The 18,560-nt window shown below is 28.7% G+C and overlaps 3 non-coding genes across 3 annotated transcripts; all 3 read left to right on the top strand.

Annotated features, from left to right (window-relative positions):
• The first annotated feature begins 16,911 nt into the window (after positions 1-16,911).
• On the top strand, positions 16,912-16,983 carry TRNAW-CCA (transfer RNA tryptophan (anticodon CCA)). Its single transcript has one exon. It is a non-coding gene; the product is annotated as a tRNA-Trp (tRNA).
• A 103-nt stretch (positions 16,984-17,086) lies between these two features.
• Positions 17,087-17,159, top strand: TRNAR-ACG (transfer RNA arginine (anticodon ACG)). The gene has a single exon. It is a non-coding gene; the product is annotated as a tRNA-Arg (tRNA).
• Positions 17,160-17,190: 31 nt separating this feature from the next.
• On the top strand, positions 17,191-17,272 carry TRNAS-CGA (transfer RNA serine (anticodon CGA)). Its single transcript has one exon. It is a non-coding gene; the product is annotated as a tRNA-Ser (tRNA).
• Positions 17,273-18,560: the final 1,288 nt, after the last annotated feature.

An 18,560-nucleotide genomic window follows, 5' to 3' on the forward strand; every position in this document is an offset into this window, starting at 1 on the left:
TCCGTTGCCCCCAACACCTCCCGCAGTCGCTCACTCCTTCCTCCGACATCACAAGTGATGCACACAGCGCACATCATCATCCGCGGGCAATTCGAGGATATGCAACTAGCGTGTCCGTCTAACCAAGTTTATTGACTGTTTATGGAGCATTTGGTTACATCAATCGTATTAAGTGGACATGTTCAATCACATGCTGGTCGTTACATCGAACCTGATTTGTTTTCTGCCGCTAGGTTTTCCATCTGATTTCGAAGCCCTTGTGGTACTTCTCGGATGCGTTTGATCATGGCATTTGGTATGCCTTTCCTTTGCTTGTGTTGGATTCACAACCATTTATTAAGGTAGTTGGTTTGAAAACTGCGTGTTGTGGGACCTATCTCTTGTTTTGAGAGGGCAGCAGGTATTTACAGTGATAGTCCTTTTTGTTATGAAGTCTAAGAAGTTCAGATCATTCAGAGGGAGGGGGGCAATCAGTTGGGTGGAGTTGTTTGCTTGGCAAGGCTGACTCGAAGCCAGGATTGGTGTGCCTAGTGCATCGTCACTTATCTCTGTAGGCATGCTCCGGTCGATGAGTAACCTCGTAATCGAGGTGAACAAAAGCTCGTTCAATCTCCGGTAGCGACTCAAGTTTGTCTTGAAGTGATTCGCCAATATCATGTGCCTGGCGCAGAGGCATGTCCGCTGCCAGCACAATATCGACTTCTGCAAAGTAATGTGACCCAAAGGTGTATGCACGGACGGGGTCAATTTGAGGCATCTCCTACTGATGATTCCAGAATAGATATGTCACCTCACGTAATATGTCTGTGGAGGAGAGGCTGATCGACTACCCAATGCGGTCCCATTTTCTAGAACTGGTAGCGACCACGTCCGTGTACTTTTGTAACGTACATTGATTCTATAAAGCAGAAATACTTGTTTTTGCTTGATGTCTCTATATATTCACTTTATTCCACAATGTTACTTTAGCCATAGTAACATTGCTTGTTTGTGTGCTTGTTGTTTAAACCACAGAACTTTCTATTTTGGTAAGGAATTAGAATCTAAGATATTGTTGTACTTTTAATATTTCAATTCCATACATAAAAAGATTTTGGAATAATTTTGGAAAGAAATTGAGTTGAGTATCCCATTAATTTTTGTTTAAGAATCAATGTTTAAGAATCAATGTTATTAGTCAATTCTACCTAAAGTCCATAGAAATGTTGAAGGTCTTTGTCAATTATGTTTTTGGCTTCAACTTTGATAACTATTTTTATAATCTTAGCAATGCAAATTGATTTTTGTGTCTTATAGATCTTTTCTATTTTTTTAAAGTTGTGTTTACCATTTTTTAAATGTAGAATTAATAAATGAAATTTTTTGACTTATAAAATGTATATATTAAGTTGTGTTGACAATGTGGCTACTAACTCTTTTTTGCCATGCATGCACCTCTATAATATGGTACTATGTCAATTAAAACAAGTGAGCTTTTTTATATATTTTTTTCTTCTTATTTTAGACTTTAGTCCACTTTTATAATTAATTGAAAGATAAAATTCTTTCCAATTTTATTATAACAACATTTCAAATGATGTCTTGTTTTTGCAATATCAAGTAATTTAGTTATCTATATAATATATAAATAGGATCTAATTAGACTATAGATATTTATTTGAGTTTCTAATGAGATAATATGTCTTTGTGTAATTTAAAAGGGAGACTTGCATCTTTGGACCTTATCTAATAAGTTTAATTCTTATTGATTTGAGTAGATCAAAGACATTGGTCACAAAAGTACTTCCTTTTGCTTCCTACGTCTTATATTGTGACTCTTATTTGTTTGTGATTTTAGCCAAGCTATTAGTACTATACATAATATAGGCTTTGATCTAAATTAAAATCTATAGTTTATTGATACTAATATTGGTTTAGAACTTTATAATATTTTGATGTTTTATTTTTAAATTCTATATAATCTTTTGTCATGGATATACATATTTATTCTAATATTTACCAATATAATTAAGTAGAAATAGATAAAAATAGATTTATTTCATAATATTTTTTAAAAAAGCTTCATAGATACTATTTTTACTTTAAATATATTTTTAGTTGATTGATAGGTTAGAAACTTAGTTAATAAGTTAATTACATGTTAGTAGCTTACAAAACAAGCTAATAATATGGCACACATATAAAACAAAATTGTCTTGCAAGTTAAGATATGTATCTTGCAAAGTCAATATGTTTTAGAGGTCCTATATGATATCAACACATAGCTCCTAGTTAAGAATATATATGGAAGTAAGAGTGAAGTCTTTTTCACTCCTATCAACGCCTTTCTAGTCCTTAGTCTTGTTTTAAGACTTTCTAATCTTCTTGTCTTGGGCAATAACCATTCTAGTTTAATACTATATCATCTTCAAGTGATTTTCTAATCTTTTTAAATGACACAAGAGTGTATTGAGGTTTTCTTTCTTTGAGATTCATGTCCTTTACATCTCCTCTATAGATCACTCACATCCATTCTTTAATTTTTATTCATGAATTTGAAATTGATAGGAGATGGTGTTATTATTGAATAAATTTGATGGTAAACACTTTTTAAGCACCAAACTTTGCCATAATGAGTCCAAATTTCTATTGTACCTCCAAAATATAAAAGAATTAAAAAAATGTAAAAAAATCTATATATTTTTATACATATATAGTTTATTTCTATATAAATTATCTATATTAGATTTTAAAAATCAAAGATAGATGGTTGGAATTAAAAAATAATACTATATATTTAATTAAGAAATTTATTGCAACAAGTAAGAAAAATTTAAGTAGAATTAGGAAAAAGGGTCTTTCTTGCTACCAAAATCTTATACCACATAATAAACTTTTATTAGCTTTGATGTTCTATAATAATATAGAATTTTAATCTTTATTTCTATTATTTATTTTTACAAGTGATTTAAACATTAATGCTACTATAGCTTTACTTAAGCTAATAAGATTGGTCTTGTCTTTATTGATGGATTAACAATATTATAACCATCCAATATTGGTTAAAGTACGTTGCATTGTCATGTGGTAGCATGGCTATATAGTAAAAAATAAAAATATAGATATTATTATAAAAGAGCCTAATAAAAAGATGTAGTAGAAAAATAAGGATAAATAATAGAAAGAGAGTAATAGATTTAGTCTTAATATTACTTTTTGTAAAAGGAATACTTCTATTTACTTTGTAGATGCATAAATAAGCCAAATCAAAGTAAATAAGATAAGAAATTGATATAGACATGTTTAAGAAAGAGTTAATATAAGATTAAAGTAAAACTTAAATCACATTACCAAAAATTAATGCCTACAAAGGACCAAATATTAATTTGGATCAAAATCAAATCTTGATGTACAAAACTATCTCTATATAATGAATTTAGGATTTGTTTGTAGATTAGAGAATAAAATACAAGAAAAAACTAGAGGAGAGATTTTTTAGCATTGGTTTCATGTTATTTGGATCAATATTAAGATTTTGAGGAATTTTTAAAATTCATAATATTCTTAGTAGGTTTAGGTTTTAAAAAAAATAATTGTTTATAAATTTGAAGGTTTCTTGAGTTTTGTGGTGTATATATGAGTGAAATTTGGGAAATATATTGGTGTGCTTGTTTTGAATGAGTATGCAAATTTTGAGATTGATTGAATAGTTAGATTGAAGTATATGAGGGTTTTTATAGGTTGAGGTCTCAAAAATTGGAGTTTGAAGGTCAATGAGTGTTTCTAAGATCATCAGCAATTTTTTAATTGGATTGAAGTGAATTTTTTTTGTATAGACAGTAGACTCAATTTCTAAGGTTTAGGTGGGATTTAAGAATAGTTTAATAATTCAAAAAGAAGATATTAGAGCTAGAATTTTAGCATTAAGGTTAAAATAGGAGGCTACTCAACATCCAATTGGATTATCTTGCATCTCTCTCAATTGATAAGTGCAATCGATTTCATCTTTCTTATGCTTTTTTTTAACTTAGACATTAAGAAGTGTACAAATTTTGAATTGATATTAATATTTTGATCATTAATTTTTGAGATTTCAATCATCTAAAGGATTTGTTAAGAATTCGTTTAAGATTTAGAATTTAATTAGGATTTGCTTAGGATTTGGTTAAGGATTTGTTTATGATTTAGGATTTATTAAGATTTTATTAGGATTTGATCTAGGATTTGGTTAAGGTTTAATTAGGATTTCAATTAAGATTTGATTTAAGATTAATTTAGATTTATTAGAATTTTAATTAAGATTAAATTAGTATTTTATTAGGATTCATTTATGATTTATGATTTTTATTATTTCTTTAAGATTCTATATTTTTTCTTCAAAAGTTTTATTTCTAATATTTTTTTAATATATATATATATATATATATATATATATATATATATACTTTATTTTAAAGATTAATTTAGGACTTATATGTATTTTTTTTTACAACTTCTTTTAAATTTATCTTAGATTGGTTAAAATTTGATTAGAATTATTAAGATTTACTTAAAGTTTATTTGAAATTCTATTAAACTTGGTAGGATTTTTGTTGCATTTCTATTTATCTTCCATAGTTAGGTGCTTGGTACATTCTCAAGCAAGAATACACATAATACAACAACGTAGTCTTATCTGCAATGTAATTTTTAAATGATGCTTTAATCTTTGTTTTTGTTTTTTTGTACCTTTTTAAATTAACATGAAAAAATTTATTATTGAAATAGGCAATTTTTTTACAATTTTATCTTTATTTGTAATTTGAATTGTCACAAAATATTAATGATTTATTTATTTTTTATTTTATTTTTATTTTTTTAATAGCTATTAGATTTATTTTAATTCAAGATGAATTTCAATTCTAAGAAAAATATCTCAAGCGTGTATATGGTATTTTAGATCATCTTTATTTTCTTAATAGGATTAGAGAGGTATCATCCGCATATTATACCATGATATGTTGTCAATTAGTCATTGTTAATTAAATAGCACTGATTTAACAAAGCTTTGCTTCTTTATCAATCATGGCATTGAATACGTCAAGAATGATAAAGAAGAAATAAGGTATAAGTGGGCATCATTGTTATATCCATCTTTTAATTTTAAACAAATTGGAGAGTGAACCATTAATTTTTACTCAAACACTTGTATTAATAAATAATAAACAGATCATGTAGATAGATTCTATAGAAAAGCCTATGATAGACATTATTTGAAGCAAAAGATCTCAATCTATCATTTTATATGCCTTCAAGAAGTCAAGCTTAAGAAAGAATAGAAGTTATCTTAACTTTTCTATTTACACCATAGTTTCATGTATTAGTAAGAAGTTGTTTAGTATGAACTACATGGATAAAAAAACTAACTAGTATCTACTATTTTTTTTTCATAAGTATGGGCTGTAAGCATAATTATAAAGCTTTTGCATATATTTTGTATCGAATATTGAAGAAAATAATTGACTTCTAGTTTGTAAAATTGCATTGGATTTGTCTCTTGTGTGACAATGATATCATCTCTTGCATGACATTAAGTAATAGATGGTCATAATTTATGTTCTCTTCTAACATAACAAAATAATATAATCGAATTATATTTTATTAATTTTTATAAATCTTAAAAATGATGCCATATGATTCTAGTAATTTGTCCACATACATGTCCTTCAAGGCTACCATAAATATTGCCAATGTAAAGAAGGTATGGAATATTTCTTTTTTAGCAATATCTAACTAATAAAAAATGTAGCTAATTGCTTAGTTTCTTGCACCTTTTGTTGTAATAGTAGTTGATTAGATTGAATACAATTGGCTATAAAAACTTTGATAGATATAAGTAAGAGTGGCTTTGCTATTATAGATCTAGTCATGCTTGTCAACTAACTTGGTAATATTCAATACTATAGACTTTTTCTTATGTACTTGAAAAATATTTTTTTGTGCAAAAATCATTCAATTTTTGTTATTTTAGGCAAGACCAAGTATTTTATTTTTTATTTTTTATTTTTTTATTTTAGACAAGATCAAATATTTTATTCTTTTATTTTCTATTTTTTTATGTTATTACAATTGGTTGGTACAATTGGCCATCACAATTTAGCACATTGCATTTTTTAGGTCTTATTGTAAGATAGTCATTGTTGTAGCAAGTTGTAGCCATAAAGAGGCATCTTCATGTTGTCATTTGACCACCTTGTCTATTTAGTATATTTTATAAAACTTCAAGTATCATCAAAGTTTACTATAAATAGATAAAGATAGATTTAAAGTCTATAAGCTTCAAATCTTAATTTAAACTATTTTATTTGAGAGATAATAAATATTCATTATATATGGAAATATTTACTTGGCCTTAGGTTGAAACCATATATGTTACCAAACAAAGAAATAATTTGAGTGTAGACTATCGCCTAATAATAAGTAATCAATACTTGTAGTTACCAATCTTGGTGATATAAATGGATATACACAATTGAATCTAGCCATTGTGTATGTATTATTACTCTATTAGCTATTTCAACTATACTTAGGTCCATTTAATAGGAACTTATTTTTCAATCTAGAATAATATTGTAAGAAAAGTAAATAATCCATGTTTATTTTTTAATATGATAGAATCATTAATATTTGATTCTTCAGTTAGACTTTTTATATAATATAAGTCTCTTATGAAAATCTATTAAAAATCTACTAAAAATGTGATTAATATTTTTTTCTATAGTACACATCATTTCATTGTTTAGTATAGAATATATATATTAAGAATAGCTATGTTTGCTCTTTGCACCTCATGTACTTGCTTCTACTATGTTTGATCAGTATTAGAGTGGTTTGATTGTTCTATGAGATGCAAAATATAAAAAAAAAAATCATAAATAAATACTTCTATTGCTCGCTCCTATCTTATGTATCTTATTATTATAGGCAACATCTTCTTCTTAATTAAAGAAACCAGCTTTGAGTTTCATTTATTTTTTAATACTAACAACTTTATATCATAGAGATTATGTTTTTGTATACAAATAAAATCTAACTTAGATATATAGGCATGAAGGTAATTACAAAATATATCTATTTTAATAAAATCATTAAGATTTTTGCTCATTTTGTATTGTCACAAAGATTTTCATTCAATAAAAGAAAGAAAAAGAAGAGATTAAACTTCATATTTTATGTTCATGATTCAATGCACAAAGTCTGCTGATTTTTCTCTTTGTTGGAAGTAATAGAAAGATCTTTAATGTTGTGATAATTTTATATATTGGTTTTTTTTAGCCATTGTCTTATTTGAAAAAAGAGTCAGTATAAGTGATTTTAACAAGTCAATTGATATTCTTTGCTTCTGTAGCCATTCAATAAAATATATATATATATATATATATATATATATATATGCAATAAGTTCTCAATTTGTTCTTTATGACAGTCATACTACATTCTCAAGTGACTAAAATATACTCTTTGATCTAATATCAGTTGCAACAAATTACACTAGATGTAGAATTTCTAACATATCAAGGTAGCTTTTATTATATACACTCACAAAAAAAGACTAAAATATGTGACTTAATATAGATAGATTAAGTTGGAAGCCATGGCTAGAGATGTATATATTAAGGTTTAAAAGGACTAATTTGTATCTTTGCTCCCACAAGATTCTTTAATCTAAGCTTGATCTATGTCAAATCGATGTGTATCAAAAAAGCACAATGATCATTAACATATCATCTTGAGTTCTTGAATAGTGTCAAATAAATATGGCAAAGGAAGGAGGCTTCATTTCTTAATACATTTGATATCAATGAACTATTTATTAATTATTCAATGACAAGTGAGATCTTTGAAAATTGTTAAGACTAACTTTTTTACTTCTAAATAATAAAAAAATAATCATGATTAGCTGGTTTAATCTCCCTCTTCTTCTTATTTGGATTATTATAATATTTTTAAGGCAATAGTAGATATATTAGTATGTACTTAGCTATTCCACTTATTATAACTTTTATTAGATTTATTAAGATCTAAAAAAATTTTATATTAAGTAATAATTCATATCCTTATTCTCTTTATCTTGTCTGCCATATTGCCTAGTTTGGATTTGATTATTATAAGATTTACTATGTTGTTCTAATTAATTTTTTTTATTAGGTTGGCAAAGTCCTCATTTTTTTGTCAATTGGCCAGAACTAGCATTAAAACCAATCAACAATGTCTATAATAGTGGCACTTCTATTCCTTAAAGAGGTGGTATAAAATTTTTTTTGGACACGAGTGGAATTATTTGGTTAATATGTGTTTGTAGTGTTTGCCAATATTGAGATGTCACTTAATCTGTTGCCAAATAGACTTGCAACTATACTTCTTATATATCTATTTATTATTATTTTAATAATAATAAGTATTTTCTAATAAAATAAGATATAAAGAGACGTGAACTACATCATATTGAGAGATTATTGTAATTAACTTATATGTGCATCATATTGCCATTCACTAAATTGACTACATTAATTGCAAGGTTGTATGAAATATTGGTTATTAGCGTGATGCAAAACTTTTGATTTGTGCCATATTTGTTGCTCTAATCTCTTTCTAAGATAGCTTTAAGACTTAAAGTACTATTTCTTATATTATTCTTACAATTGTGAGAGAAGGCTTTTAGTATCATCTAAATTGGCATCTTCATTCTAATAAGTTGACTAGATTTAAATCTTGACTTCTATAGTTGAAGAATGCATGTTATTTATCAACTAATATGTAAAATTTGTATCATTATTCTTTATAATGCAACCTTGTTCTTACAAACTATACTAAAAAATCTATGACTTAAATTTTTTTTAAGATATTATTCTTCTTTAATCTATGTTTTTAAAAAACTTAAAAATTTATGCATTATTTTTATAAATAATCTACTATCAATAAAATAGATTATTATTATATATTTTTATAAATATTCTATCTTCTATTTAAATTCTTTTTATATAATCTAATATCTAATACTTATATATTTAAAGTAAATAAATATAAATACTTATTAAATCTTTTAAAAAATATTTATTTGAGATAATATATATAAAGATGATATCTATGAAGTTACCAAGGTTGGATGTGAGTACCACTAGCTCTAGTTCTATTGTATTATAGTATTTTACTTGTATCTTTTATCTAAAGAAGTAGGAACTATGGAATGTAGGTGTCAAGGACACAAAATTTAAAGAAAAAAATCCTCAATATACTCTTGTGTCATTCAAAAGAACTAAAAAGTCACTCAAAGATGGTAAAATATTAAATTAAAATGGCTATTGTCAAAAACAAGAAAACCAAAAAGTCTTGAAACAAGACTAAAGACTAGAAAGGCATTGATAAGAGTGAAGAAGGCTTTATTTTTGCCTTTATATATATTCTTAACTAGAAACTATTTGGCAATATCTTAAAAAACGTCCAAAACATGTTGACTTCATAAAATATATATCTTAATTTGTAAGACAAGTTTTCTATATTTACACCACATAGTTAGCTTGTTTTGTAAGCTATCAACATGTGATTAACTTATTAGCTAAGTTTATATCTTATCAATCAATTAAAAATATATATAAAATCAAATCAATATCTATGAAGCTTTTAAGAAGCTTTTCTAAAAAATATTATGAAATAAATCCGTTTTTTACTTATTTCTACTTAATCATATAGATAAATATTATAATAAATATGTATATCCATAACATTACCTCCCTTTCTAATGACAAGTTGGACATGTAGTCATTGTATATTGAAGAAACCCAAGTTATGGCAAATCATATTTGTCACATACTTTGATCTTTGTTCTCTTTGTTCTCTTTGAAGATGTTTGATAGGTCCTTTCAGGCATTGATAGTGTACCATATCAAGATAGAAAGGCCACCTTGTTATTTGATCATTCTTGAAGCCTTTATAACTCCTTTCAAATAAAATATTTGGAACATTGTCAAAAGTTGTTTCAAGCTCTAATAAAATCACCAAACATTGGAAGTGTCTTTCAAGGTCACTATATCTAACCATTTATTCAAGAAAAGATGTATTATTCTTCAGGATCTTCATCTCAATTACATCATCTTAAAAGTTGTGACAATCGCAATGTTTCATTTGATAAGTCAATAAGTGATAGCTTTTGAGTTGAATCTACTGATCATTAGTTCTTCATCTCTTTAGTATCATAAATACAAAAAAGTATCAAACAAGAGTGGAAGGTAAAATGCTATCTTTTCTGGATTTTATTTCTTTATAGCAAAGATTTGTTATTCTTCATCTTGATTTTGATGGAAATTGACAATGAAAAATTTCAACTTTCTTTATTATATTTATAAAATTCTTTGCTAGCTTCCATATGCATTTATTAATATCATATCTGCGCTAATAAATAAGATATTCTAACACATTTTGGCACTGTTAAATTATGTGAAGATTTGCTCAAGATTGTACTAAGCATCTAAATATGGAAGGTAGAATGGAAATTACAACAATAAAATCCTAACTCTAATAGAATATTAAATAAATTCTAATTAAACCTTAAAAATTCTAAGCAAGCTTTAATCATATTCAAAAGAAACCTTAAAGAAATTACAAAAGAAATTATAAAAAATCTTAAAAGAATTCAAAAAAAACTATAATAAATCTTCAAAGAATTCCTAAGAAATTTTAAAGAAATATCAAAATATTAAAAAATGCATCTAAAATAAATCTCAACCAAATCTTAATTTAATCTTAGTTAAAATTCTAATCGACTTCAATCAAATTCAAGGCCAAACCCTAAACTCTAAACTCTAAAACTTAAATAAATCTTAAATCCTAAATCTTAAGGAAATATCAAATCTTAAATAAATCTTTAATCAAATCCTAAATTCTAATTCAATCCTAAACTATAATCAAATCTTAATCAAATCCTAAGCAAATCCTAAATCTTAAATTTTAAATCTTAAATCCTACGCAAATTCTAAGCAAATCCTAAATCCTAAATCCTAAGCAAATTCTAATTCAAACCCTAAATCTTAGTCCAATCTAAAATCTTAATTAAACCTTAAATAAATCATAAATCCTAATCTAATCTTAATCCTAAATCAAACCTTAACCAAAATCTAACCAACTCCATCTAATCTTGGCATAATTTAAAACCTCAATATCTATCAATTAAACTATTGATCTTCTTTAAAATATTCTATACTTTTCAAAAATTAAATTAACAAAAAGCATACAAAATTTGAAGATAATTATATTTATCAAATAGAAGGAAAATTCTAAAATTTGCTTGAATATTGGCCTCCTACTTCAATCTAAATGTTGAACTTCAAGCACCAATATCTATTTTTCAAACCAATCAATTATTCTCAAATCTCACATATGTGTAGCAAATCAAGTCTATTATCTTTATGCACAAATTTCACTTTAATTCAACTAGTAGAATGCTAAAGATCTTAGAAATCCTACCTGTCCCTCAAAGTCCAATTTCCAAGACCTCAACCTATTTGAAATTCAATAATCTTCAATCCAACCATTCGATCAAGATCAAACTTACAACATATATTTTAGACAACTATTTTAGATAACTATTTATATAAGTCCTCAAAATCTAAAGCATAGATATACCATCAAATTAACAAAATTTTCCAAAATATAATACCATTTTTATTTTACATATTCCAAAATCATCCAAAATAATTATAACTTTGCAAAGCTTTTACAAAGTCATTACATACTCAAATCACTCAAAATTAGTACTTAAAGAAACCATATCAAGTCTGCTCATAAATCTTATTCTTTCATCTACCAAAGAAGCGTGGAGTTCTTATAGGTGTTTAGTTTTGTACCTCAAGGTCTGATTTTAATCTAGATTGATAACCAGTCCTCTCCAAGTATCAAATTTTGTCTTTTTGAATTAATTTTTATTCAAATCATCTTCTAACTTCTTATATATATTTATATTCTTTATTTTTTTAATTACCTTATTTTGTATTATTTATGGTCTTACAAAGTAAGTAGAAGCCTATTTTATAAAAAAGTAGTATTTATACTTTTAATTTTACTTTCTTTTAGACTATTATATATTTTTTAAAATAATTTGCTATAATATTTGAAGTAAGATCTTCTATAATATAAAAATTTCTTCACCCTTTTCACCTATTAGTCATGTTACAGCATGACAATGCCACCTTAGTTCTAAAACTTCTTCTACTTTAAATTCTTCATTATTATCCACTTTTATAGAGAGAGGTGGTATTTTTCTTCTTCTTAAGATATTTATTGTCTTATGTGACTTAAGTAGAGTCAAATAGAATATAAAATAGATCTTCATAGATTCTAGTAGATGTAATCAATAAGCAATAGGATTGATTTGTTCACTAATAGGAAAAGGTCCAAGCCTACAATAGATAATTTATCACAAAGACAAGTAGTCTTGATATTTCTACAAAATAGCCATACCTTATTATCTACATTAAATTGTGGTTGTTCTTTACAATACGCATTTGCATTGATCTTTTTTTGTTCTTGAGCTTCTTTTAATTGCGTCTTCACAATTGCATGTAGTTTCCATAAACAACTTCTCAAATCTTTTACTATAAGATATCAATTTTTAAAAAGTCAAAAGTATCAAGTCATGAATCATAATCATAATTGATAAAGAAAGATGTTTGTTAAGTAGAAGAATGTACCAAATTATTGTACGTAAACTTTACTAATAGCAAAAGAGTTGTCCAATCATCTTGAGGATAATTAATGATACACCTCAAATACCACTCCAAAACTTGATTTAGCCATTCTGTTTGTCCACGAGTTTGAAGATAAAAAGCCAAAGAGAGTTCTATATCCACTTTTAATATTTTAAAAAGGGTTCTCTAAAATCTTGATATAAATTAAGTTTTCTTATTTGATATAATATCTTTGAGTAATCCATGATAAGAATACATGTGGTTAAAAAAAAACTTAGTCATTTTTTCACCTGTGATAGATTTTGTACGTAGTGCAAAATGTGCCATCTTGGTAAAAAAATATACTATCACAAAATATAGAATCATACAAACCTGAGATTAAAAGATTCATGATAAAATCCATAGAAATAAAAAACCATGGTTTTTTTAGAATAGGTAATAGTTGAAAAAATTCATAATGTCGATGATGAAGAGTCTTAGATCTTGAAAAAATATCATATGATTGTATAAAAACTTTGATTGCCTTCTACATTTGAGGCCACCAAAAATCTCTAGATATTAGTTCAAAAATCTTGTTGTATTCAAAATGTTCGATTATTAAGAAGTTAAGATAAGTTTGAAGAATACGTAATTATATTTTGCCTTTTGAAATATATAATTTTCCTTTAAAGTAAAATAAATTATTCTTAAATTTGAACTTAAAAATATCATGAGACTTAAAAGAATTATTTTTAATATCATGAAGAAGGAAATCAAAAGACATACTTGATTGAATTTACTTGACAAAGATTGAATCAATAGTCAATGTTGATTTTATTGCTCAAAGATGAAAATACTTTGACTTAAAGAAAATTGTTCTTTGTTTATCAAAAGCTGCATCTCCTTCTTTTGGTGCAAAATAAAGATGCTTAGAAAGAGCAATGTGATAAATCTTATCTAAATCTACAAGTAATCTTAAGATCAAATCTTGATAAAAACATACTCTAATGGGCTTGGTAATAATTCAAAACATGTGCCAATATGAACAACTAAAGATTCTTGTGATCGGTATATATAATAATTCGACTAAAAGCGCCTTTTAGATAATGATGTCAGTTTTCAAATGAATCAACAATTGCAAAACCTCTTTATTGTGGATTTTGTAGTTAATCTCAACTACTAAAAATTTCCTAGAATGAAAAGCAATTGAATAGAGTTTATCACCTTCTTCCATTTGTGATAAAATATGATCCATAGTAAAATCTAATGCATCTATTTCCATGAAGAACGTCTTAAAAAAATTGACACAATACAAAATTGATGCAAAAATAAATATTACCTTTAAGGCTTCAAAAGATGTTTTTTATTTTTTTGTTCCACTAAAAGTTTGTCTTTATATATTAGATGTATAAGAGGAGCCTCAACTTGAGAAAAATTGTTGAAAAATATTTTATAATAATTAATAATTCTAAAAAAATATTACATATCTTTGACTATTTTTGTAACCTTTCAATCCATGATAGTCTTGACCTTCTTAAGATCCATCATTAATCCTTTGTTGGAAATAATGTATCTTAGAAAATCAACTTGAGTAGTATAAAACACACACTTTTTTATCTTTGTATATAATCCTACATCTCTAAGTTTTTGTAAAATACAATGAACTTGAAGTTTACATTCTTTTATATTCTTAAAATAGATTAGAATGTTGGCTTAATAATGAATAATAATATTATTAAAAAATTCACAAAAGATATCATTCATGAGATATTAAAAAGTAGGTGGTGGATTTATGAGTCCAAAAGGTATGATATTATATTCAAAATATCTATATTTAGTTTTAAAAGAAATCTTCCACTCATCTTTTTTTTTAATATAGACTACATTGTATGTTCTTTATAGATCTATTTTTATATAGATCTTTGCTTGATTGAGTTAGACAAAAAGTCTTGAAATCAAAGATAAAAAATACTTATTTTTGATAGTGATCTTGTTAAGTTCATGATAGTCTATGCTTATTTACAGAGATCTATCTTTTTTCTTTACAAATAAGATAAGAGCTCTTGTTAGAAATTTCGAATAGCTTATGAAGTATTTAGCTAATTTTTTATTAATGAATTATTTTACTAGAACTAATTCATTTTACAATAAGCTATAGATTGCTTTGAATGATGGTTGAACTCCTTCTTATAGATCAATTATACAATCATAGATTCAATGCTCTAGAAGAATATCTATCTATATATATATATATATATATATATTTTTTTTTTCATTGTCTAAATATTGATATTATCTAGAAATATCATTTGACATCTTTTTACTATCAAAAATGGATGTAACAAATATAATAAAAGATGGCCTTTTATTTGCCTCATGCATAAAAGCTCTTGCACTTATTATTAAGGGTTTGGATGAACTAGACTTATTTATTTCTACTTCACTACTAGAATTTTAAATTAAACTATAAAGAAAGTTGAAGTTACAATAAATCCAATCTATTTGAAGATTTTATTTTTCTAAATACAATAATTCTAAAATAACTAGATTGGAGGAAGATCAAATCATATTAAATATTACTACCCTATTATGATCTTTAATTGCTACATCTAAAGGAGCAGTCTCATGAGTAACTTCTCGAAAAGACAACAAACAACCATATATGACTTCGACATGCACAAATTTGATTTCCTTGACAGAAGATAATTCTTATTTTTTGACAAAGTTTTCATCCGTAAAAGAGGAAAAGAGGTTAAGGTTCTTAAATATAATGATATAAAAGCATTGTGATTTTAGGCTCCTACACAAACAACTATTTTTTCGTTGTGGTTGCTAACAGTTCTAGAGAACGGAACCGCATTGGGTAGTCGATCAGCCTCTCCTCCACAGACATATTACGTGAGGTGACATATCTATTCTGGAATCATCAGAAGGAGATGCCTCAAATTGACCCCGTCCGTGCATACACCTTTGGGTCACATTACTTTGCAGAAGTCGATATTGTGCTGGCAGCGGACATGCCTCTGCGCCAGGCACATGATATTGGCGAATCACTTCAAGACAAACTTGAGTCGCTACCGGAGATTGAACGAGCTTTTGTTCACCTCGATTACGAGGTTACTCATCGACCGGAGCATGCCTACAGAGATAAGTGACGATGCACTAGGCGCACCAATCCTGGCTTCGAGTCAGCCTTGCCAAGCAAACAACTCCACCCAACTGATTGCCCCCCTCCCTCTGAATGATCTGAACTTCTTAGACTTCATAACAAAAAGGACTATCACTGTAAATACCTGCTGCCCTCTCAAAACAAGAGATAGGTCCCACAACACGCAGTTTTCAAACCAACTACCTTAATAAATGGTTGTGAATCCAACACAAGCAAAGGAAAGGCATACCAAATGCCATGATCAAACGCATCCGAGAAGTACCACAAGGGCTTCGAAATCAGATGGAAAACCTAGCGGCAGAAAACAAATCAGGTTCGATGTAACGACCAGCATGTGATTGAACATGTCCACTTAATACGATTGATGTAACCAAATGCTCCATAAACAGTCAATAAACTTGGTTAGACGGACACGCTAGTTGCATATCCTCGAATTGCCCGCGGATGATGATGTGCGCTGTGTGCATCACTTGTGATGTCGGAGGAAGGAGTGAGCGACTGCGGGAGGTGTTGGGGGCAACGGAGCGGTGTGGTTGAGCGGGTCACCTCATGTGGAACGGGGTGTTGTCAACAGAGAGGAAGGTCACCTTTTGGATAGAGCTGTTTGAATGTGTGCACAGTTGTTGACATGACCGGAGAGCGGAGTTGAGAATGCGTGGGGTGATTGGAGTGAACGTTTGGGGGCTCGTGGAAGGAGCGTGGTCCATCCCAACCATGGTGGAGCGCAGCGGCGGCAAATGCAGAAACGGCTCCGAGGAAAAGAAGGTGATGGTGAGACCTGGACAGTGGGCGCATCTGGGAGTGGGATTACAGCCAGGATGGAGCCAAATACATGGATTCCGTCAAGGCAGCCAGGGGTGGCGCGGAGGGAACGAGGGACAAAAGCAGTCCCAGGACCGAAAGCCGGGACAGAATCCGGTGGAAAGGGAGCGCTGGGGGAAGGGGGCAAGGGATTTGCGACGGCGCATGGGCCACTCAGCGGGGTCAGAGGGGGCGGCGGTGAGTGGTGCCTGGGGCGGGATTGGGTTGATATTGAGAACCGGATGAGAGACGTGCATCGCCGTGGGATCCGTGGCGCAATGGTAGCGCGTCTGACTCCAGATCAGAAGGTTGCGTGTTCGATTCACGTCGGGTTCAAACTCCCGAAGGAAATGGTGACTACCCTGCGGCCTCCCTAGTTCGCTTCGCCCCCGGCCCACCCTGAGCGGGGGGGTCTGATTGTGGTCGGTCGAGGGGCGCTGACCGTGTGGCCCAATGGATAAGGCGCTTGCCTACGGAGCAAGAGATTCTGGGTTCGATCCCCAGCATGGTCGTGGGTCGCCGGAATTGTAGATTGTGGCGCGTGTCAATTTGGCCGAGTGGTTAAGGCGGCAGACTCGAAATCTGCTGGGGTTTCCCCGCGCAGGTTCAAATCCTGCAGTTGACGACTCCGCCGCTGCCCATTGTTTCTCCTCCCCTTCCGCACTCTCGTTTTCGTGCCCCGCGCCCCCCTTCTCGATTTTCCCTTCTCTTGAATTACCCCATTCTCCAGTTCTTTCGATGCGAACCTCCTTCGGCTCATTCCATTTCCATGCAGCAAATGCCATTTCAATGATTAAGCACTCCTTTCCAACACATAACCTTCTCACATTTCATCCAATATGCACAACTCTTCTCTAACCATCTTCATTCCAATTTACAAGCTGAGAGTGATTTATTTAATTCCAATTTACAAGCTGAGAGTGATTTATTTAATTCCAATTTACAAGCTGAGAGTGATTTATTTAATTCCAATTTACAAGCTGAGTGATTTGTATAGTTCCTAGTGTTAAATACTCTTGACAAACTTTTAATGACAATTTCTAGTATTGGCCCCCTCCTCTCTTATGTTGGCACTACACTCTTTGTAATAGAAATTATTAACATAGTAGATAATCCGTATCATGCAAGAAAATAATAAAAAAAAAAAGAAACAAGGTTGCAAGAGCTTGAATAAGAAGTCACAAAGTTTGCTTTTGTGATTCTTAAAATGATATCTTGTATATCAAGGATGGTTGGATGTCATGAAGAAAGTTGGAAGTTTTGTGTTGTTCATTAAGTTTAATTCTGATGGTTAATTAAGTAGATGGAATTAAGATAAAAAACCTAACATATTACACTTAGAAGAAATACAAATAGATTTTCACTATTGAAAGTTTTTGAATGTGACCTTTGTAAACAAACCTAATATATGAATGAATCACAAATTATTTATTCATTTTGGATGATCATGAATATATTAATTTGTTAGGTTTTTTTAACTACTTAAGTATCATTTAGGATTTAGAAGATTTTAGGAGACAAAATATTCTTATTAAGTTAAAAACTAATAAAATAGAATCTTAGTATGTCTTGAAGGCAATTATCTTAGTTATTTTAGTACTTTTGTTTTTTCTTATTTGTAGTATTTTTATTTTTTCTTATTTTTAGTAATATGTATTTAAATATGAGACTAATGTTTAAAAATATCTTTTGTTTCTTATAGTTTTTTATAAACTTATAAATGATACACATTAGGAATATAAATTTTATTGAAGAATCTTATTTTTAAGTGATTATGTAGATTCTATAATTATTAGTTGATTTATATTAGTTTTATTATTCTAAAATATTTTTAGATATGATAAAGTATCTTTAATTTAATATTAACATTATAATATCATAAAAAGATTCCAAAGCAATTATTTCACATTAAT

The sequence above is a fragment of the Physcomitrium patens genome, chromosome 7 (assembly GCF_059467195.1).
Source record: "Physcomitrium patens ecotype Gransden chromosome 7, ASM5946719v1, whole genome shotgun sequence".
In the NCBI taxonomy this organism is placed as follows: Eukaryota; Viridiplantae; Streptophyta; class Bryopsida; order Funariales; family Funariaceae; genus Physcomitrium; species Physcomitrium patens.